Genomic DNA, 24,741 nt, shown 5'->3' with positions numbered 1-24,741 from the left:
CTATTGTGATACCACCATGTCCACGCCTCACGCTCTACACCCGTCCTCACTATTGTGATACCACCATGTCCACACCTCACGCTCTACACCCGTCCTCACTATTGTGATACCACCATGTCCACGCCTCACGATCTCACCCGTCCTCACTATTGTGATACCACCATGTCCACGCCTCACGCTCTACACCCGTCCTCACTATTGTGATACCACCATGTCCACGCCTCACGCTCTACACCCGTCCTCACTATTGTGATACCACCATATCCACGCCTCACGATCTCACCCATCCTCACTATTGTGATACCACCATGTCTACGCCTCACGCTCTACACCCGTCCTCACTATTGTGATACCACCATGTCCACGCCTCACGCTCTACACCCGTCCTCACTATTGTGATACCACCATGTCCACGCCTCACGATCTCACCCGTCCTCACTATTGTGATACCACCATGTCCACGCCTCACGATCTCACCCGTCCTCACTATTGTGATACCACCATGTCCACGCCTCACGCTCTACACCCGTCCTCACTATTGTGATACCACCATGTCCACGCCTCACGCTCTACACCCATCCTCACTATTGTGATACCACCATGTCCACGCCTCACGCTCTACACCCGTCCTCACTATTGTGATACCACCATGTCCACGCCTCACGCTCTACATCCGTCCTCACTATTGTGATACCACCATGTCCACGCCTCACGCTCTACACCCGTCCACGCCTCACGCTCTACACCCGTCCTCACTATTGTGATACCACCATGTCCACGCCTCACGCTCTACACCCGTCCTCACTATTGTGATACCACCATGTCCACGCCTCACGCTCTACACCCGTCCTCACTATTGTGATACCACCGTGTCCACGCCTCACGCTCTACACCCGTCCTCTCTATTGTGATACCACCATGTCCACGCCTCACGCTCTACACCCGTCCTCACTATTGTGATACCACCATGTCCACGCCTCACGATCTCACCCATCCTCACTATTGTGATACCACCATGTCTACGCCTCACGCTCTACACCCGTCCTCACTATTGTGATACCATGTCCACGCCTCACGCTCTACACCCGTCCTCACTATTGTGATACCACCATGTCCACGCCTCACGATCTCACCCGTCCTCACTATTGTGATGCCACCATGTCCACGCCTCACGATCTCACCCGTCCTCACTATTGTGATACCACCATGTCCACGCCTCACGCTCTACACCCGTCCTCACTATTGTGATACCACCATGTCCACGCCTCACGCTCTACACCCATCCTCACTATTGTGATACCACCATGTCCACGCCTCACGCTCTACACCCGTCCTCACTATTGTGATACCACCATGTCCACGCCTCACGCTCTACATCCGTCCTCACTATTGTGATACCACCATGTCCACGCCTCACGCTCTACACCGGTCCTCACTATTCTGTGATAACACAGGCGCTTAGTGCACCTTTGGCGAGGCCAAACATTTAAAACGAGTCTGACAGCACAGAACGACTGTTTAAACCAAGCACCGGCCCTCGGTGCACCGTGATTTGGCCAAACATTGCTCTATGAAGCCAGAGCTATCATCAAAGGTGGGGGGGGGCGAGGTGTGCAAATGGAGAGAAAACAAGCACGTGGGAAGGCGACCTTCAATGTTTGGCTGCACCATGATGCACTAAGCGCCTGCGCTTGGTTTGAACAGTCATTCTGTGCTGACTCCCTTTTAGGTTGACTGCACAAGTCCATCAAGTTCAACCAGTACAATAACACGTTGATCTAGAGCAGTGTTCCCCAAACCCCATCCTCACGGCCCCCCACAGGTCACGTTTTCAGGATTTCCATAGTGTTGCACAGGTGAGAGAATTCCTGATGTCTTGATGATACTTCCATCACCTGTGTAACACTAAGGAGATCCTGAAAACATGACCTGTGGGGGCCATGAGGACTGGAGTTTGGGAAACACTGATCTAGAGGAAAGAAAACAAAAACCCCGGGAGACAGATGCTAATTGCCCCATATCAGGGGAAAATTCCTTCCTGACTCCACAAACGGCAATCAGGCGAGTTCCCTGGATCACCATCATCACACAATCTAGAAACTATAAGAATATATTCTTCAAGAAAGGTGTCCAGGCCCTCCTTGTATACTGGTAGTGAATCCACCATGACAGCATCATGTGACAGAGAGATCCATAGTCTTAATGCTCTTACAGTAAAGAATCCCCGTCTGTTATTATGATTAGACTAGATGGTGGCCCGATTCTAATGCATCGCGTATTCTAGAATAGGTATGCGGCCGACCGGGCGCAATCAGCAGAGCTGTGTTTCAATTTTGCGGCAAAATCGCTGATTGGTCGAGGCCGGCAACCGTAACCAATCAGCAAAGCGGTGTTAAAATTTGGCGCCTATATCGCAGATTGGTCGCGAGTAATCAGCACAGCGGTGTTTAAATTTGGCACTAATAATGCTGATTATTCGAGACCGGTAACCGCGACCAATCAGCAGAGCGGTGTTTAAATTTGGCGCCAATTTCGCTGCTTGGTCGCGGCCGGCCACCGCGACCAATCAGCGAAGCGGTGTTTAAATTTGGCACCAATATGGCTGATTGGTCACGGCCGGCGGCCTCGACCAATCAGCAGAGCGTTTAAATTTGGCGCCAATTTCGCTGCTTGGTCGCGGCCGGCCACCGCGACCAATCAGCGAAGCGGTGTTTAAATTTGGCACCAATACTGCTGATTGATCTCGGCCGGCGGCCTCGACCAATCAGCAGAGCGGTGGTTGAATTTCGCGCCAAAATCGCTTAGTCGCGGGCGGCGGCCGCGACCAATCAGCAAACCGTGTTAGTGAGGACTGGAGAGCATGTTTAAATTTGGCGCCAAAATCGCTAATTAATCGCGGCTGACGGCCGCGACCAATCAGCAGAGCGTTGTTTAAATTTGGCACAAAATAACGCAGATTGGTCGCGGCCAGTGGTTGCGACCAATCAGCAGAGTGAGGTTTAAATTTGGCCCCAATACTGCTGATTGATCTCGGCCAGCGACCGCGATCAATCAGCAGAGCGGTGTTTAAATTTGGCGCCAAAATCGCTGATTGGTCGCAGCTGGAGTCCGCGACCAATCAGCAGAGCGTTGTTTAAATTTGGCGCCAATCTCGGTGATTGGACGCGTCTGGCGTCCGCATCCAATCAGCACAGCGGTGTTTAACTTTAGCGCCAAGATCACTGATTGGTCGCGCTCTCTGCACGCGACCAATCATCGAATCGTATTGGTGAGGAGCGGGGAGCGGAATCGTATTAGTGAGGACCGGGGAGCGCCGCTGCCTGTGCGGCTACTTCCACTGCGAGAACCCGGGACATGAGCGGGCGCTCGCAGCAGAAATATCCCGACCGGCAGCGCCGCTCCCCGGTCCTCCCTTCACACCCTAGCCGCTGATGTCTCCACAGTATCCGCATGGTGTTACAAAGGTCCGGACATTTGTGTTAAAAATCGCTGATTGGTCGCTGGCGCTGCCCGCGACCAATCACCGATTTGGGTGCCAAATTCAAATATCGACCGCGACCAATCAGCACAGCGGTGTTTAAATGTGGAGCCAAGATCGGTGATTGGTCGCGGCCGATATTTAAATTTGGCGCCCAAATCGGTGATTGGTCGCGGGCAGCGCCAGCGATCAATCAGCGATTTTTAACACAAATGTCCGGACCTTTGTAACACCATGCGGATACTGTGGGGACATCAGCGGCTAGGGTGTGAAGGGAGGACCGGGGAGCGGCGCTGCGGGTCGGGATACTTCTGCTCCGAGCGCCCGCTCATGTCCCGGGTTCTCGGAGCGGAAGTAGCCGCACAGGCAGCGCCGCTGACATCCATGCGGCTAGGGCGTGAAGGGAGGACCGGGGAGCGGCGCTGACATCCAATTGGTCGTGGCCGGTATTTAAATGTGCCGCACAAATCGTTGATTGGTCGCGGACTTGGCCCGCGACCAATCACTGATCTTGCGGCCAAAGTGAAACACTACTGTGCTGATTGGTCTCGGACGCTGCCCGCGACCAATCACCGATTTGGGCACCAAATTTAAATATCGGTCGCGACCAATCACAGATCTTTGCTCCACATTTAAACACCGCTGTGCTGATTGGTCGCGGCCGATATTTAAATGTGGCGCCCAAATCGGTGATTGGTCGCGGGCAGCGTCGGCGACCAATCAGCACAGCGGTATTTAACTTTTGCGCTAAGATCAGTGATTGGTCGGGTCCGAAGACCGCGACCAATAATCGAATCGTCTTGGTGAGGACCGGGGAGCAGCGCTGCCTGTGCGGCTACTTATGCTGCGAGAACCCGGGACATAGCGGGCGCTCGCAGCAGAAGTATCCCGACCCGCAGCGCCGCTCCCCGGTCCTCCCTTCCGCATGGAGGTCAGCGGCGCCGGCGGTCCTTCCCCTGCTACCGGCCGGGAGATGAGCGCCTCGCGCCGCTCATCTCCCGGCTGCATCTCCGTCCCACAGATGGGTCCGGCGGTCGGGTTCCTTCTGCTGTTGCCGGCCGGGAGATGAGCCGCTAACTGCCGCCATCTTTTTTCAGAAATCCCGCGGCGTTGATTGGCCGCTGCCGGACCAATGAGCGACGCGGGATTTCCTTGACTGACTGACTGAATTATATATATAGAAGATGGAGAGGACGCCTCCTTGTCATTGTTGCAGATCAAGGTGTAGAAAGATCATCAGAAAATCTGGCTCCTGTCCCCTCATACATTTCTCCATTGTAATGAGATTTCCCGTCAGCCGTCTTTTCTCCAAACTGAATAACCCCCAGTCTGATCCCTCGTCCTCTGCAGTCACTCATTCCCTTCATCACCTTGGTTGTTCTGCACCCGCTCTAGTTCATCTATATCTTCCTTATAGACTGGAGCCCAAAATTGTCCCCAGTCCTGTGTGGCCGCAATAGGGACTTGTATAAAGGCAGAAGGACGTTCTCCTCAGGAGCAGCTCGGCCTCTTTTAATGCATCCCATCATTTTATTTGCCGGCCACTGGTCACTAAAGTGGACTTCAACTTCCGCCCATACACGCAAGTCTATAGCGACTATTTTACCCATTGTTTTACCATTTAGTACATAATTGTACGTTTTATTTCCTCAACCCAAGTCATTGATGTTACATTCTAGGTACCTGCAGCCAACACTAGGGGGAGTTCTTTGCATTCTGTTTATATAAGGAACACAAATCTGTATGCATGTGGCACCCTCTAGTGGTGGCTATGAGCAAAGCAGAAAGAAATTTATAATTTACATGGGGAATTTTGATGCTATTAAAAAATAATATAGCACAGAACAACCTAAAAGTTACAAATATTCTGCATGATAGCCATAGGAAGTAATAGGGCATATAGAGAGGCTTTTAAGCAGAACAGACAAGCTGGTGTCGTACTAATAAAGGGAGCGTGACCAACCCCCATTAAATGCCATCATTGCCCCCCATCCCCTTATAGGGGGGGGGGTATATAAAAGTAGACAACCCCTTTAAGCATCAGGTCTCTATAACAGATTGTAAAAGCTCCTCGTGGGGTGATTGTATTACACCGTAATGAATCATCTCAGGCGCAGTTTTTACATCATAAGAAAATCAAAAAGCCGCTAATTCCATCTTTAATGAGGAGAAAGGTAAATTATCTATATATATATAATCGTCTTATCCCATCTGTCTGTCTGTCTGTCTGTCTGTCCAGGAAATCCCGCGTCGCTCATTGGTCCGGCAGCGGCCAATCAGCGCTGCGGGATTTCTGAAAAAAGATGGCGGCCGTTAGCGGCTCATCTGGGGGACGGAGCTGAGCGGCGATGCAGCTGGGAGATGAGCTCCGCGAGGCGCTCATCTCCCGGCCAGCAACAGCAGAAGGAACCCGACCGCCGGACCCATCTGCGGGACGGAGATGCAGCCGGGAGATGAGCGGCGCAAGGCGCTCATCTCCCGGCTGGTAGCAGCGGAAGGACCGCCGGTGCCACTGACCTCCATGCGGAAGGGAGGACCGGGGAGCGGCGCTGCGGGTCGGGATACTTCTGCTGCCAGCGCCCACTATGTCCCGGGTTCTCGCAGCGTAAGTAGCCGCACAGGCAGCGGCGCTCCCCGGTCCTCACCAAGAAGATTCGATGATTGGTCGGGTCCGAAGACCGCGACCAATCACTGATCTTGGCTCCACATTTCAACACCGCTGTGCTGATTGGTCGGCGACGCCGCCCGCGACCACTCACCGGTTTGGGAGCCACATTTAAATATCGGCAGCGACCAATCAGCACAGCGGTGTTTAAATGTGGAGCCAAGATCGATGATTGGTCGCGGCCGATATTTAAATTTGGCGCCCAAATCCGTGATTGGTCGCGGGCAGAGTCCGCGACCAATCAGCACAGTAGTGTTTAACTTTGGCCGCAAGATCAGTGCTTGGTCGCGGGCCAAGTCCGCGACCAATCAACGATTTGTGCGGCACATTTAAATAGCGGCCGCGACCAATTGGACCCGCAGCGCCGCTCCCCAGTCCTCCCTTCACGCCCTAGCCGCATGGATGTCAGCATTTGTGTTAAAAATCGCTGATTGGTCGCTGGCGCTGCCCGCAACCAATCACCGATTTCGGCGCCAAATTTAAATATCGGCCGCGACCAATCACCGATCTTGGCTCCACATTTAAACACCGCTGTACTGATTGGTCGCGGACGCTATTTAAATGTGCCGCCCAAATCGGTGATTGGTCGCGCACAGCGTCGGCGACCAATCAGCACAGTGGTGTTTAACTTTAGCGCCAACATCACTGATTGGTCGCGCTCTCCGCACGCGACCAATCAGCGAATCGTATTGGTGAGGAGCGGGGAGCGGAATCGTATTAGTGAGGACCGGGGAGCGCCGCTGCCTGTGCGGATACTTCCACTCCGAGAAGCCGAGAGCGGTGTTTAAATGTGGAGCCAAGATCGGTGATTGGTCGCGGCCGATATTTAAATTTGGCGCCCAAATCGGTGATTGGTCGCGGGCAGCGCCAGCGACCAATCAGCGATTTTTAACACAAATGTCCGGACCTTTGTAACACCATGCGGATACTGTGGGGACATCAGCGGCTAGGGTGTGAAGGGAGGACCGGGGAGCGGCGCTGCGGGTCGGGATACTTCTGCTGCGAGCAGTCGCTCATCTCTCGGCTTCTTGCAGTGGAAGTATCCGCACAGGCAGCGGCGCTCCCCGGTCCTCACTAATACGATTCGCTGATTGGTGAAGAGCTGGAAGGCAGCAACGAGACGAGAGGGGGCTCACGGGGAAAGAAAGGGTTAACGTCCGGCCCCGGCAGGCAGCGCTGACAAGGGGCGATGGATGCTATATGCTGGGAAACCTTCCATCATGGGGACATTCTGCATCTGGGGGTCTTCAGGGGAACTCGTCAAGATCCTGAGGCCCCAAAGGACGAGAGGCTGAAATACAGATTCAGTGCAGGTATAACACACGGACGCCCTGCAAAGGCTACGGGGATTTAGGGTTACTGCAGGGTAATGGGGGGGTTTTCAGGAATGATTGACTAATAAGGGGTTAAGCACATATGTGCTGCTCAGCGAGAGCTCATTGATGGGAATAGCTGATTTTTCAGGGCAAATTCAATATTGGAGCCCATTAGTGACCTGTCCACCTTTCCAAGTTGTACACAATTTTAATTTATTTTATCTTTTTACATAAGACTTTAAAATGCTGATTACTCACAGCCACCACTAGGGGGAGCTCAGTGCATACAACACACCACAGGCGCCCTCTAGTGGTGACCGCAGGCAGCATGAAGCTCATTATATACAGCAGGTGCCCTCCAGTGGTGGCTGCAGCTAGCGCAGAGTTCAGTGCATACAACATACCGTAGGCGCCCTCTAGTGGTGGCTGCTGGCAACGCAGAGCTCTGTCCATACAACAGCGCAGGCAATGCAGAGCTCAGCGCATACACCACAGGCGCCCTCTAGTGGAGGCTGCTGGCAGCGCAGATCTCAGTGCATACACCACAGGCACCCTCTAGTGGAGGCTGCTGACAGCGCAGATCTCAGTGCATACACCACAGGTGCCCTCTAGTGGAGGCTGCTGGCAGCGCAGATCTCAGTGCATACACCACAGGCGCCCTCTAGTGGAGGCTGCTGGCAGCGCAGATCTCAGTGCATACACCACAGGCGCCCTCTAGTGGAGGCTGCTGACAGCGCAGATCTCAGTGCATACAACACATCACAGGCACCCTCTAGTGGTGGCTGCTGGCAGCGCAGAGCTCAGTGCATACACCACAGGCGCCCTCTAGTGGTGGCTGCTGACAGCGCAGAGCACAGTGCATACACCATACCACAGGCGCCCTCTAGTGGTGGCTGCTGGCAGCGCAGAGCACAGTGCATACACCATACCACAGGCGCCCTCTAGTGGTGACTGCTGGCAGCGCAGATCTCTGTGCATACACCACAGGCTCCCTCTAGTGGTGGCTGCTGGCAGCGCAGAGCACAGTGCATACACCATACCACAGGCGCCCTCTAGTGGTGACTGCTGGCAGCGCAGATCTCTGTGCATACACCACAGGCGCCCTCTAGTGGTGACTGCTGGCAGCGCAGATCTCAGTGCATACACCACAGGCGCCCTCTAGTGGTGGCTGCTGGCAGCGCAGATCTCAGTGCATACACCACAGGCGTCCTCTAGTGGAGGCTGCTGGCAGTGCAGATCTCAGTGCATACACCACAGGCGCCCTCTAGTGGTGGCTGCTGGCAGCGCAGATCTCAGGGCATTCACCACAGGCATCCTCTAGTGGAGGCTGCTGGCAGCGCAGAGCTCAGTGCATACACCACAGGCATCCTCTAGTGGTTACTGCAGGCAGTGCGGAGCTCAGTACATACAACAGGCGTCCTCTAATGGTGACCGCTGGCTGCATGGAGCTCAGTACATAACGAAAGTGCCCTCCAGTGGTGGCAGCAGCCAGCGCAGAGTTCAGTGCATACAACATACCGCAGGCGCCCTCTAGTGGTGGCTGCTGGCAGCGCAGAGCTCTGTCCATACAACAGCACAGGAAAGGCACAGCTCAGTGCATACAACAGCACAGGTGCCCTCTAGTGGTGGCTGATGGTGGTATGGAGCTCAGTGCATTCAACATACCACAGGTGCCCTCTAGTGGTGGCTGCTGGCAGTGCAGATCTCAGTGCATACACCACAGGTGCCCTCTAGTGGAGACTGCTGGCAGCGCACAGCTCAGTGCATACACCACAGGCGCCCTCTAGTGGAGACTTCTGGCAGAGCAGAGCTCAGTGCATACACCACAGGTGCCCTCTAGTGGAGGCTGCTGGCAGTGCAGATCTCAGTGCATACACCACAGGTGCCCTCTAGTGGAGGCTGCTGGCAGTGCAGATCTCAGTGCATACACCACAGGTGCCCTCTAGTGGAGGCTGCTGGCAGTGCAGATCTCAGTGCATACACCACAGGTGCCCTCTAGTGGAGGCTGCTGGCAGCGCAGAGCTCAGTGCATACACCACAGGCGCCCTCTAGTGGAGACTGCTGGCAGCGCAGAGCTCAGTGCATACACCACAGGTGCCCTCTAGTGGAGGCTGCTGGCAGCGCAGAGCTCAGTGCATACACCACTGGTGCCCTCTAGTGGAGGCTGCTGGCAGCACCTTAATTCTTGTATTAGAAGACAGACTTTAGACATAGTAAATAAATTGGTGCAGATTCCTGAACATTCACATCACACTGAACCACATGATCAGAAACTGGCACCTGAGATTTTTCTTGCTTCCAGGCTGAAAGTTGAGTACCAGGGGCCCCTAATGTTACAGCCCACCCGTCCATAGCTCTGATCACTGCTCTGCTGAAGGGGATGGGTGGTCTCATTTCTGCAGGGAGAAGTGCAGCTGCTGGCAGCAAAGTCCAACACCCGACCTGTATAGCGCCTTATAATAGGAGCCGTATACGATACGTGCGCCCCCCAATGCAGAGCGGAAACCATCTGCACGGCCCTGTCCTGTGACCAGCCTGATCCCCACCGTCCACAATCTCTACAGTCTGGATCTAAATGTCTGGCCATTAATCCCTACAGCTCATAGTATCATTTGCAGGGGCAAATTCTATCCCTCCGTTCAGTTTCTGGGAAAGCTGAGTGATGAGCAATATGGCCGCCCTGACTGCTCCCACATAGGTGCACTGAGCGATACACAGAGCCGATCAGCCATCTCCCATGGTAAATGTATGGCGGCCGTATTCTGCCCTCATCCAGCTCATTGGACGCGATATAGAAAAGCGACGCCTTCATAGAAAACAACCGAAATTACAGAATGTATTAGTGCAAGTCAGACTAAAGTCAAGGAGCTGTCCGGGCATGCTGGGAGTTGTAGTTTCACAACAACCAGAGACCGTTGCCCTGTGACTTACCCTTATACGGCAACAAGGCGTAGTGCAGCATCATACAGGTAAAATCTATAGGAAATGCTGTTATCACCTCCAGAGCAGCAATCGCAAGTCTGCCAGATTCCTCCTAGCTTCTCAGCCTTCGTGAACCCCCCCCTCCACCCTGCGGCCCACCCCTGGTGGTCTCACATAGCACATGCTCTGCTGCGGGGCATTGGGGGAGGTGCAGTGTTTCCTCCAGATCACACAGGACAGATTATTCCATATGATTATTATTATTATAAACCATTTCTCATATTTGTTACATATTTTACATGGTACAAGATCAGACAAATCAGACTGATGAGAGAAGAGATAAGAAACTTTCCCCACTACCCTCTCCTGCCCGCTACAGACGGCTGATACCAGAGAGGCAACAGCACATTTCGGATTTGCCCTGACCTATAGTGGAGGAGAAACCGTTGCTGTTTGCGATGGCGCTGAGCTACCTGCGCGTGGTACAGAATAGGGCAGACCGAGGGGAACACATGGGACCTTTACCCTTCCACCAGTCTTGAGGGGGCGCCCACTACCCTGGTACCCAACACAAAGGTGCCCCCTCCTCCATGACGCTTCTCATGCGCGTTCATCTTCTGAACAGATCATGAAATGCCCCCGAGTGGGCGCACATAGAATAGAATTAAAAATCCCAAACAAGTGCGAAAAAAAACACAAAACACAAAAGTGCAGGCGCAGCCAAATTATGTTTAACCCCTTTCATGTCCACCAATCGTAGTGGCAAAGAACGGGTTAAATCACAGCACTCTGAATTAGTGTCGGCCGCCACGAGGAGCGATGAGGAGGCGACACTTATCGAAAAGGATCCAGGTCATGTGAGCGACTTACTGCCCTGGCCCCTCCCCCTGATTGCAGGCCCCGCCCCATGATCACTTGCCCCTCCCCCTGATTGCCGGCTCCTCCCCCTGACCGCAGGCCCCTCCTTTATCTAGTATAATACACTCTGTAGTACACAGATTTTGAACGCCACAAGGAATAAGAGTTGTCAGATTTGAGCAGGTAGAGCCCCCGGCCGGGGTACTGGTGGCTGCCGGCGTCCACCTCTTCGTGACGATCCCGCCTGTAGACCGGCACAATCTCCTCCAGCTGAGGCTTGTTGGCGTTCTTTTCGGCTTTCTCTTCGTTGTTGGGATTCTCTGTAAAGAACAGACACAAGTCAGGAGTGAGTCCAGGATATCAGAGTGGGACAAGTCATGGGCGCGGAGCTAAAACAGAAGCATAAAGGGGTCTTCCGGGAATAATCCGGAAACAAGCAGTCTTACAGAAATCCCGCAGAGAGAGTACAGGGCGACTCATGCTGATCTGATCCGTTTTTGGTGCGGTTTTTCCTCCATCTTCGCTGGGTAAAATTGCAAAGTGCTTGTAAACACCAGCAACTTTACATTTCACTCTTTATTAAAAAGTATCTCTGTTGTCAAATATGGAGGTATTCTTAATTCTATAGTTTACAGCTGGTTGCCTAGGATACCGGCCACCTCTACAAACTATCAGTGGTGACTGGTTTCCTTGGCAAGGAGAGCACGCTCGCAAGCTTTTTACTTTAAAGTGTGAATGAGCCTCTCTGACGCTAGATGCGGCCCGTTTTCCCTCTGCAGAGGCACAGCTCCTCCACTACTGGCATTGGGGAGAGGATAAATTAGGCAGCGACTCAACCATCCCGCCAGTCTGATAGGTCAATCTTAACCTACGGAAAGCAAGAGAGACCACAGTAACGCCCCAGAGAGCACATTGTTGGTTTTTGATCTCCTGCAGAGGTGAACATCCATGACCAGTTGGTGCTTCTCCAGAAGCCTCCGACCTCCTCGGAACAAGGGGGTGGGACGCTGCTTCTCAAGAGGCCCCGACCTCGTCCGGATGAGGGGGTGAGACGCTGCTTCTCGAAAGGCCCCCTACCTCGTCCGGATGAGGGGGTGAGACGCTGCTTCTCGAAAGGCCCCCTACCTCGTCCGGATGAGGTGGTGAGACGCTGCTTCTCAACAGGCCCCCAACCTGCTCAGGACGAGGGGGTGAGACGCTGCTTCAATAGGACCCCCAGAACTCTTCAGGGCGAGGGGGTGAGACCCCCTAACTCCTCAGGACGAAAGGGTGAGATGCTGCTTCTAGAGAGACCCCCCGACCTCCTCAGGACGAAGGGGTGAGATGCTGCTTCTCAAGAGGCCCCAACCTCCTCAAATCAAAGGGGTGAGACGCTGCTTCTCGAGAGGCCCCAACCTCCTCAAGACGAGGGGGTGAGACACTGCTTCTTGAGAGGCCCCAACCTCCTTAAGACGAGGGGGTAAGACACTGCTTCTCGAGAGGCCCCAACCTCCTTAAAACGAGGGGGTAAGATGCTGCTTCTCGAGAGACCCCCGACCTCTTCAGGAAGAGGGGGTGAGACGCAGTGAAGACCTGCTACAGTATTTATTGTACAGGAATGAAGTATGAAAATTGTACAAAGTACCTTCGTCCTCGTCCTCGCTGGACTCGCTGACGTGCACGCTCACAGCCGTGTTTGGGGAGTCTGTCCATTCAAAGTAAACCCCAAAACCAATGTCAAAGTTATCTGTGGCAAACTCCCAGAAAAGATAGGAGCCCTCCTCGTGTGTGGGGACCCGGACTGTGACCACCTCTCCTCTTCCGACGGTGATGACTGAGTCCGCGTCCTGCCGGATCTTCTCTTTGAAGTCTTTAATTTGGGGTCTTGTCCACATGGATGGGGCAGCAATGACCGGCGTGGACTCTGTAGAGAGAAGGAAGTGGAAAAATAATGAGCAAACATAAACCATTAGCCAATGTCCAGGTATCGTCTGTTTGTCCACCCAACAGACCCCAACCCCACTGGGGTCAATAGGACGCACCTTTAGGCGCGTTCTCCAGCAGGTCTTCCAGCGGGGTCGGCCTCCAGTTCTTTCTCAGCATTGTCTATGTGTGGGTGGGTTTGTCCATTGACCGAGGGGGCTTCTCCGGAGCCGGTGATGCTTCCCATGTTCATCTTGGATGGAGAACTGACAGGGGAGCTGGTTCCAGCCGAAAGTGCCCCCTGCTGTTTCTGTAAGGCCGAGAGGGTAAGGAGAGGGTAACACCACGTCATTTATGAGCATTCTTCATTTCTTGTATGCTGCAAAGCAAAACTGCAGTGTAAAGCATGAGGGGAAGAACAAAGAAGCTTAACTTCTAATGAGGCAGCGTTTCAGACAACCACAGGCTCCAATAGACGCTGCACACAAATCCCACTGTCTTCCACTTATAAACGCTGCATCTAATCAACCAGCTACTCAGCGCACCACCATCATCAAGAGCAAAACTCAGCCGCGCAATTTTTTTATTTTTTTCTTACTAAAAACAATTAGTTAATTAGTTCAGGTTCCAGGGAGCGTAAAGTGCAGGGTTTATTTTCTACATCAAAACCCGCAATAGCAATCTACTCTGATTATCGTATTTTTACAGCTGTTTTTACCCCATTTATTGTTGAAGATCTGAAGGTTTTATTAATTCTGTACAAGAAGCGAGGGCATTTTTTCATGCATTTTTTCGGCTCCACAGGAAAAAATAAACAAACCAAAAAACCACAAATTTCAGCAACGTCTTTAGATGCACAGCGGTCAGGAGTTTTCCGGGAAGCACAAGAAGTTTCCTCAAACTTTTAAACCAGTGTTTCCAAAACTCCAGTCCTCACGGCCCCCACAGGTCATGTTTCAGGATCTCCTTCGTATTACACAGGTGAGAGAATTCCTGATGCCTTGATAGTATTACACAGGTGATGGAAATACTAAGGAAATCCTGAAAACATGACCTATGGGGGCCGTGAGGACTGGAGTTTGGGAAACACCGTTTTAAACACAGGGGATTTTCTGCAAAAAAAAACAAACCCTGCAGCATTTATGCTACGTGGGAACATGGTCCGACAGGTAAATGCAGCTCAGAGCAGCGAGGCTCGGGGGTCTGTGCGCTGCGTCTACCTGTTGCTGAGCGAGCTGCACTTGGTACAGCTGCTGCATGTACTGCTGGTAGTGCTGTTCCTGCAGCTGCCGGATCAGGAGCTGCTGTTGCTCGAAGTTCCCCGGGTACTGCTGCGCTGCGTACTGCTGAAACTGCACCGCTGTCTGCGAGTTCAGGGCGGCCATGATCTGCTGCCTGCAAAAAAAAAATAGAATTAAGATTTGAAACACAAATGCACGGTCCTGCCCTAATGACTGCTGCACCCACCATTGCCTGTGGCCGGCAGAGCTTTAGTAATTTTCCATTAAAATGAATGTGACAGTGCTCCGTGGACCCCATTGTTGGTGACCCCAGCGCATGTACCCTCCAACCGGTCACCAGCATTGCATACAACAGACTGCTCCTTGCACTATGGCTCATACTACGAGGGTCCTGAATGAGTGACCCACCCAAAAATATCCTTTAAGAAAGATGAGTGACTTCCGATGGGAGTACTTACTTCTGCTGTTCCATTCTAAATCGTTCATCCTCCGCTCGCATCCTCTCTTCCTCCTCTCTCCGCAGCCTCTGCTCCTCTTCTTTCCTCCGCTTCTCCTCCTCTCGCAGCAGCCGCTGCCGCTCCTCCTCTTCCCGCCGTCTCCGCTCCTTCTCTTCTCTCCAGTAAAGTCAGCAGATGACGCTTTACACTGAACTATGTCGGACATGATTTTTGCAGCAGCGTCAACCGTTCTCACTTCCTGGGACTTAAAGCAGAAGTCCGGTCCATGATCCCTCCGGTCTTACATACCGACTGCTCCGTAAATCCATAATCACTGACTCCAGCTATACTGCAATTAGTACTGGAGTAGGAGGTAACCTGAAAGATGCCTCATGTCCTGTCAGTCTCATACTGCTGTTTTGTCCCCCATGCTTTACACTGCAGGTTGGATTCTATGTATCAAACTTAGTCAAAGTTTAAGAACTCCTGCGGCTTTAAGTTAGTGATATGATAGGGATTTGATACCACTTAAGGCAGTTGGAAATTTTACAAAATTGACCCATAAAAAACAAATATTTCTCGCCTGATGACTCCTTCACTTCTCCCGTGCTCACACTCTGGCGGCCATCACTTTTTTTCCTGCAGCGATGATGTTGTATAATCCATGTGACTGCTGCAGTCGATCACTGGTTTCTACGGTCTCATGCTGTACATGCCAGTGATTGGCTGCAGCAATCTGATAGAGTGACGTGACGTTATCCCTGCAGGAAACAGAAAGCTCCTTTAAACTAACAGACAACCCCTTTAAGTGTGGAAAAACGTGACCCAGATGTCGATCATCATCTATCTTGTGAGATAGCGACTGCTGTTAACCTCTGCTATAGACTGGAGCAGAAAGATTTGCAGGACCCAGGTCTGGCATCCATAGAAAACCGCTGCAAACCATCTCCTATCTATCAGCATCACCAGCGCCTCTTCTGGTAGAGTTGGGGTGGGTTCACTGCACAATCTGCAGAGCGGTCCCTTTAAGAACGTCTCCAGTAACTATTAGTGCTGGAGTTGTTTTCAGGTACCTGTCTGCAGGTTGTGCGTCACCTTGCCGCTCAGCCCCACTCACTTTAATAGTACTGAGCTGCAATACCAGGCACAGCCTGTGGACACGTGTGGCGCTGTTTCTGGAGGAAACCAGCAGTTACCGTGCCCAACGATGCCGGATGTATGGATTGTAGGGATTAGTACCTTTTTCTCTCCTGCTCTTCTTTCTCTATTTTATGGGATGTGACGTATGTGGAGAAGAGGTGGCAGCATCTGTTCAGGAGGGTGATAAACTCCGTCATGGCTTCCTGCTTGCTCAGGTTGCCCACGGCCGTCCATTCTTTCCTGTAAGAAAGACGACAGTGTGTGAACGACACTCAGAGGGAGCAAAGGCTTCTATGAAGAGGTTAGAAACGCGTCGTCGTTCAGTTTTATGCAAGAAACAGTCTGCAGTTTTCTATTAAACTTTGCATTTCAATTCCTATTTTTTTTTTTTTGGACACATCAGATCGATGCATGCCCATGATGGAAAATCTGTTGCCGTTTTGCGTACACAGCTCCCATAAATGCTCATGGTAATGAGGTTCACCCTGCAGTCGCTGACGGCTACTTTAGTGGTGAAAAATATACAATGGCAGGATCAGACTACATATGTAGTGTAGTCTGTAACCATGGAGACACACAGATCTGCATCAGTGCTGTGTATACAAAACGGTAAGAAAACGTTAGGCTATTTACAAAGTGGCTACTTTTTTATAGGAATGTGATACAGTGAAACAAACCACACGACGTTCGTTACCTCCTATCGTTGCCCAGGACATCGAAGAAGCCGACTTCGGGGCACGTGTCGGGGTTGTACGGTCCCAGGAGGACTTGTTTGTACACAGCCACCAGCCTCAGCTTCTCCTCGTAGGTTGGATGGAAAGCCTTCCCGTCCTTCTCTGTAAAAAAATACAGAAGGAAAATGGTTAGGAGACCCATCACATGTACCAAACTGCGTGTGCCGCCATATAATGCTCCACAAAAACTGTAATAAGACAGTGATAGGACCACTAAAGCCACCTGACCCCAGTGTGCAGTAATCAGACCCTGCAATACTGAGTAATATCTGTGCACAACACATAATACAATCCACTTTCCAGTAATTGGACCCAGAACGATAAAATTCAATTCTTACAGGGTGATTCCTTAAATACCTTGTAAAAGTCCCTGAGCTCCCCCGATTCTGCAGCTCTTTTCCGTTTTTCGCTGCGTCGCTCCATTGCAGAGATATTCACATTTGCGTCTTTTGGAGCACTGCATGTGAAATCTCTGCTTGTAGTGCAACGGGCTGTTTCTTCTCTGCTTCCACAGATCAGGAGAAGATCTAGTAGTCGAGCATGTGATCATTGGCAGCGTCTTGGAGGGAGGGCTGAAAGTGCGCACTCCCAAATAAGACTGAAAAAATGCAAAGTTGGACTGCAAAGCAGAGATTTCACATACTGCACTCCGAAAGCAACAAATGTGAGTATCTCTGCAATGGAGCGACGCAGTGCAAAACGGCAAAAAAGCAGCAGGGTTCAGGAGAGCTCAGGGATTTTTACCAGATATGTAACTAAATTTTTTGAGGCCGAGTGACAAAACCAAAAATATTTTTATATGCATCTCCAAAAGTACAGCCTAGTTTCCCTGCAGCCACATTAAATGTTGTGATACTGTACTTTGTGCCAAATGATAAAGGCAGCTCAGCTAAACCTGACTGTATGAATACAGTAGCCACCAAAAGTTTAGCATTTTTTTTTTAAATTGTGATTGCTTCTGTTTGGTTGTTGTGAGGCCATTTTTCTGGTGATTTTAGTTAACTGGAAGCAAATGATTGTCAGCTATCAGGACAAAAATTGTGTTGGACATTGTTTTATCCCTTTATGTGTTAGTTTTCAACATTTGCTGGGCCAAATGTTTTGCCTATTTTGTTATGGGCAGTCGAATTTTGCCTAAATTTTTTTTTTTGCGTTTTAAGGTTAAAAACATGGCAGAGACAAAGCCAAATTTATCACCAGATGTCAGGAAGCTTATTATTCTGGGAGTGAAGTCAGGGAAAAGCCATAAAGAGGCAGCTATGGAATTCACCTGTTCTCAGAGTCAAGTGTCAGGTATATTAAAGAAAGAAAAAGAAGGTTCTGGAACAGCCGACAAACCTAGAAGTGGACGACCAAGGAGAACTTCCTCCAGAGTTGATCACATTATAAAGAAAAAGTCAGTATCTGATGTCCACAAAATGAACAAAGAATATGGGGTCAAAGTGAGTCGCGAGGACTAAGCAGTAGGGCTGAATGCACGAGTTCCAGTCAAGAAGCCTTTCATCTCTGCAAAGAACCGGAAGGTCCAACTTGTGTTTGCCAAAGAACACAGACAACGGAAAGAGACAGATTGGTCTAAGGTGTTGGGGTCGGATGAATCCAAGTTCAATCTGTTTGGTAGTGATGGCAGCACTGTACATACTGCAGAGTTGGAAAACGTAATGATGTAAGGTACCAAACGCATACAGTGAAACATGGTGGCGGCAATCTCATGGTTTTGGGCTGCTTTTCTGCATCTGCCATTGGCCCTTGGCATAGAATTGATGGAAATATGAATGCTACCATGAACAAGGATACAGTTGTGCTCAAAAGTTTACATACCCCAGCAGAATTTTTCCTTTCTTGGTCTTGTTTCAGAGAATATGAATGATATTCAAAAGCATTTTGGTTACAATTAAGGTCTTGTATGATGACAACTTCATGCACTTTCAATTCCTCACCAGGGAAATTACATCACAACAACCAGACAGAAGTTATCACATTTTAAAAAAAAAAAAGCAAAACTTTTGGACTCTATAGTATAATCTATATGTGCGCTGTATCGGCCATAGTATCAGAGATAATGCGGTGTCTGACTATCTGTATGATCTGAATCTAAGTGAAGGAGGCAGGAAACATTTCCGTAAGAACGGTCCAGTCACGCTAAAATTCACAACGGAACTTTAATCATTGCAAAATGGAATTTTCTGAACTTTCTAACACTGTTTGATGTACAATACAAAGTTATATTGTGGCACCGTGATAGCCAGAAAAATCGATGTAAATACTTGTATGCCAAAAATGACAAAAGTATTCTCGGAGTGATACCTTTATTGGCTAACCAGAAATTATATATATATATATGCAAGCTTTCAGAGCACAGAGGCTCCTTTTTCAGGCAAGATTACAAATGAATTCATGAGACAAAAGGCACAGCATTTGAGAGATGTTACAACAAGACATTTGTTCATGAGGTGTAAGTTGTGATGTCTCCTACAGATAAGTTAGGGAGAGCAAATTAGTTTTTTTTTTTTTTTTTGCAAAATGAGAGGCCTTGGGAATGTTTAATTATCTGGAGGTGTGAATTGTGTCCATGTAGTGAGTCATAAAGCCAGGTGTTATATTTAGTTCTGTTGTCAGTGAATTGAACATCCTTATCAATTTGAATTCCCAAATTTTTCTTTCTCTGTTGCCCTTGAAGTGACCTTTTAGTATTAAAACTTTTAGATCTTTCATACAGTGTCCCCGGCCAGAGAAATGTTTTCCCACAGGTGTGTCCTGTTCATTCTTAATTGTGTGTCTGTGTAAATTCATTCTTGTTTGCAGTTTTTGCATCGTTTCTCCAATATAAACTCCTTCCGGACACCTTGTACATTGTATCATGTCACCACACTGGAGGATGTACATGAAAAGACATCCATGATTTTGTAGTCCTGATTTGTGTTAGGTATACAGACTGTATTTGATGGTGATATGTGGGTACAAGTTTTGCATTTTTTGTTTTTACATGGGAATGTGCCCGTCACTGATGGTGATCAGAGGACACTTCTGACAAGGAGATTCCTTAAGTTAGGGGGCTGTTTGTAGGAGAGAAGTGGTAGTTCTGGGAATATTTCTTTCAGTTTGTGGTCTCTGTGGAATATGGGTTGGAGATCAGCACCAATTTTCCTTAGGATGTTCATGTGGGAGTTGTATGTGACCACAAGAGAAGCCTGTTGTTGTCCTCCCTTTGTCTGTAATCCAGGAGGCTACTTCTTGGTATCCTTGTAGCTCTGTGAATTTGTTCATCTATTACCAGTGGATGGGATCCTTGTTGTAGGAATGTATTCCTCAGGGATAGTAGCTGCAGTTTTCTGTCCTTGCTGTCTGAACAGATTCGAATGTACCTCAGAGCTTGACTGTAGATGATGGATTTTTTTGTGTGTCTTGGATGAAAGCTGTTCCATCTAAGATATGCTGGACGTCCTGTGTAGTGTTGAGCCACCCCCGTAGTGTTCGAGTTCGGTTCGGTTCGTCGAACACCCGTGTGTTCGCCGAACTGTTCGTCGAACACCTTCGAACACCGTTAAAACCAATGGCAGGCAAACAAAAACACATAGAAACACATAGAAAACACCTTCAAAGGTGTCCAAAAGCTGACAAACTGCTCAGAAGACACAACTAACACATGGAAAAGTGACAAGTACATATAGTCATGTGAAAAGAAAAGAGGTGGAGGAGTAAAAGGAGAGGGAGACACAGATATAGGCATGTCATGCCCTTCTAAAATCCAAAAAGTGAGAAGCCGACACGTTCAGTCCGCTCCTGCCCGTGCCACCTCCGCGTCGCCGGGTTTGTGCCAGAGCCGCGGTGAACCCTGACGGCCAGCCCCCCTCTCCCAATACTGGTGCCTGTCCGCTGGTGGGTCGAGCGAGCCCCCCTGTGGTGGAGGCAGCTCTAAGCTTTTTAATTTAAATAGTCTCTCTAATTTGAATGAATACACTTTAAATCCATTTACAAGGATCTATTGGAGGGCAAGTCTCATGCAAGCAGCCGCGTAATTCCAGCTCCAGTAGCGTCCACTAAAGCTGCTGCAGTTAAAAAGCTTTTATAAGGATCGAGCTCGGCTGTCCACCGCAAGGTATCCTACTGCCAGTCCCAGCCCCTATGCCTTGGGGTGCCTCCTGATGCTCTTCACTGAGTATCCCGTGGTCCCGAAGCATTTCCTTTGAAAAAAATAAGTGTACAAACTACAGGTGGTGTAGCTTGCTTAACAGCCGGGATAATCCGCTGACTAGCAGACACTGCTACTAGGCACAAAGTATTTCCTGGGCTAGATGCAATTAAAAATTTGTAATTAGATACTCTCGTTGGATGCTGAGAAAGCATTCCATAGAGTCTCCTGGCACGCCATATATGATTCTCTTAAAAAGCTTGGGGTAGGGGTCTAGGGGACCCTTTTATAGCCAAAATCACGGCCCTGTATCGCAATACGTCACCTAGGCTGAAGATAAATGGAACTGTAGCACCCTGAGGGCTCGGTTGCTACAGAGGTATTGCACCTCACCCAGAGGTGTGATATCTCACTCTCAGGTAAGGATGTAGTGTGGATCAGGACCCGACACCTGCATGCATTACACCACATTGCCGTGGGGCAGGGCGACCAATATGCCCCTGAGATGGGCACGACAGTCCCTGTCCCTGGCTGGAGTGGGGGGAGGGAACACTGAGGAAGGGGAACCCTGTAGTGCAGGAGCAGGGAGGAAGCAGTTCCTGGGTGCATTGAGAAGGGAGTATAAAAGGTGGGCACCATCTTAGTTCAGTGCAGAGAAGTCTGAGCAGAAGTGGCAGGGAGCAGGGGCTCTGCATGAGCTCTGCTCCGGAGGCGGGCCTAGTAACAGAGGCCCAGGCCTGGAAGAGGGAGAAGGAAGGAAGAGGAGCGGAGAAGGCTCCAGGAACGAGGAACGAAGGGATCCCAGGGGTGCGGACGGGCGAGTCGCCACCGCACGCCCGAATCCACCTGCGTGGAGGGGTCAGGCCAAAGGGGGAGACCGGTCCCCGAAACTAGTGGAGGCAGGAAACGACCTTCAGCTAGAAACAGGAGGCTGTGACATTTTATGTGGCGCAGCCCCTCGCTACACCCGCTAGGAAGGCACCACATAGGGTCAGGGAAACTGGCGCCAAGTTTACTAAGAGGAGGCCCGAGGCAGCCGGACAGAAGGGTTGGTAAGAAAGGCCAGACAAAGGACACACAAAGGGGGTCCTGTGAAGCGCTCCAAAGTTATCTGGGAGTTGTCTGAGCCCCTCACCTGGTGAGCACAGTACGACGTGGGCAGCCGTTACCTGCAGACGTGGTCTGGATAATAAGAACTGTGAGTAAAGGCCCTGGACTGCATCACTGACTCCGTGTCGTTACTGCTGCTGCCCTGCACCATCACCCCCATCCTCCGCATACACTGCCCTGAGGCTATACTCCTCCCGTGGGGAGTTATGCTACGCTCTGCTGCACCCACAACACCAGCCTCAGCGGTCTGCCCTGGAGCGGCGGTTCACTCTGACCGCAATCCACGGGTGGCGTAGTCGGATATTTAAACATCAAAACCACATAAATAGTTCCGCCACTGGTTTGACCGCCCTGAGCCACGGAACCGGGTCGCCGCCACGGAGACTACAACCACCAGCATCCACCAAAAAGGGTCCGGCTCCGGGTGTCCCAAGGCCCAGGGGGCGCGTCAGAACATTTTCATCACCTTTCACAATCACCAATGGGACAAGGCAGGGATGTCCTCTGTCCCCTCTCTTATACATCCTAGTGACGGAGCACCTGCTCTCATCAATTCGTCATAACCCCAATATTAGGTGGAAGGCACCGAGTACAAGTGCTCTCTATTTGCTGATGATGTCCTAGTATATATCACTCAATCACATATATCCATCCATGCTGTTATGGCTGAAATAGATCACTTTGTTACATGGTCAAATTTTAAAATCAATGCAGCGAAGTCTGAGGCCCTCGATGTCTCCCTCCCCAAATCCATATAGGATTCCATCCAGTTCAACTTTCCCTTTGCCTGGCCCTCACAGGGTATCAAATACTTAGGAATTCCTATTCATAGAGACCTCTCCCATCTATGTTATCTTAATTTTGGGCCCTTTATTGAACAACTCCATACAGACCACGGTTGGCAAGTTAGAACTGTAAGATTCACTACGTGAACCACTGGTGTTTTGTGGAAAAGCACATGTACACTGTGTTCCAAATTATTATGCAAAAAGTGTTTAGGAGTGATAAGGGAAGAATTTGTTTGTTTGTCAGTTAAACTCATTGATGGTGATGTGTGTCAGGGCTCTTTATATCACTGTAAGCAATTGCAGACACCTGTGCTAATTAGTTTGGCAGGTGTGTCCAATGAAAGGCAAGACTACTTAAGAAGGCTGTCTCACATTATTAAGCAGCCTACATTTTCTGCCAAAATGGGAAAGAAAAAGGATGTGTCGGCTGCTGAGAAGCAACAAATTGTGGAGTGTTTAGGTCAAGGCATGACTACAATCAACATTGTGCGATGATCAGGATGAAGTGTCTTGGCAATCAAGAAGTATGTAGCTGATTCACAGTACACACGTGTGCGTGCTGATAAGGGCAAATTGAGGACTCTTTCCTACAGGCAATTACGTCAGGTTGAAAGAGCAGCGGCAAAAAAGCCTTGTCATAGCAGCAGACAAGTTTTTGAAGCTGCTGGTGCCTCCAACGTCCCCCGAACAACAAGATGCAGGGTCCTTCAGAGGTTTGCAGCTGTGCATACGCCATCCTGTCGACCTCCTCTATCCACTTCACACAAGCAGAAACGGCTCCAGTGGGCCAAACATTACATGAAGACTGATTTCAAAACTGTTTTGTTCACGGATGAGTGCCGTGCAGCGCTCGATGGTCCAGATGGATGGAGTGGAGGATGGCTGGTTGATGGACACCCCACGTAAACACGGCTACAGCGCCAACAAGGAGGAGGTGGAGTAATGTTTTGGGCTGGAATCATGGGGAGAGAGATTGTCGGCCCCTTTAGGATCCCTGAAGGCGCTAAAGATGAACTCCATAATGTATGTGGATTTTCTCAAACAGCACTTCCTGCCATGGTTCAAGAAGAAGAACCGTGTATTTCACAGCAAGATCATTTTTTTGCATGATAATGCACCATCTCATGCTGCACATAAAACATCTGCATCTCTGGCTGATATGGGCATAAAAGGGGACAAACTTATGGTGTGACCCCATGCTCCCCTGACCTCTACCCCATTCAGAACCTTTGGAGCATCATTAAAAGGAGTGTCTATGATGGCGGGAGGCAGTTCACATCTAAGCAACAGCTCTGGGAGGGTATTCTGTCCTCATGCAAAACAATTGAAGCAGAAACCATCCAAAACCTGACAAATTCAATGGACGAGAGAGTTCAGAAGCTCCTTTCGAACAAGGGGTCCTATGTGAAAATGTAACATCACCTAGAATAAAGTTTTGAGTTGAAAACTGTTTGATTTCAGTTTCTAACAACCTGCTAATGCTTATAATTTCAAAAATGACCATTTTTTTGGTCTTTATTAAAATGAAAAGGTTGATCGAAAAGTTTGGGGGATCTAAGAGTGTGGCAACCCAGTAGTCATGATTACTTCGAATTCTGACAATATGAGGGTCATGCTGCAGGTAGTGCAGCAAGAAGGCACTTATGTGTCTTGCGCATCTCGGAGCCCCAAAATTATTTTCCGGGCTAGATGCAGCTAAAAATTATTGTTAATTTTAAATCTGGTGAAGCTTTAGTATAGATGGCCTAATAGAATCAGTGCTGCACACTGCTACAAAGCCCAAATTATTTTCCAGCCAAGATACAGATAAACATGATTAGTAATTTTAAATCTGGTGGAGCTTATTATAGATGGGCTAATAGGATCAGTGCTGCACACTGCTACAAAGCCCAAATTATTTTCCAGCCAAGATACAGATAAACATGCTTAGTAATTTGAAAGCTTAAAACGGTTGGTAGGGTGATTTTAACCAATCATCAAGCTTTTACTCTCCCCGGGATGACACAGGGGTAGAAAAG

This window comes from Phyllobates terribilis, unplaced genomic scaffold (assembly GCF_046119375.1).
Source record: "Phyllobates terribilis strain yellow unplaced genomic scaffold, ASM4611937v1 Scaffold_340__1_contigs__length_2048258, whole genome shotgun sequence".
NCBI classification, from domain to species: domain Eukaryota; kingdom Metazoa; phylum Chordata; class Amphibia; order Anura; family Dendrobatidae; genus Phyllobates; species Phyllobates terribilis.
The sequence above is the reverse complement of the archived record's forward strand: the minus strand, read 5'-3'. Positions refer to the sequence as shown.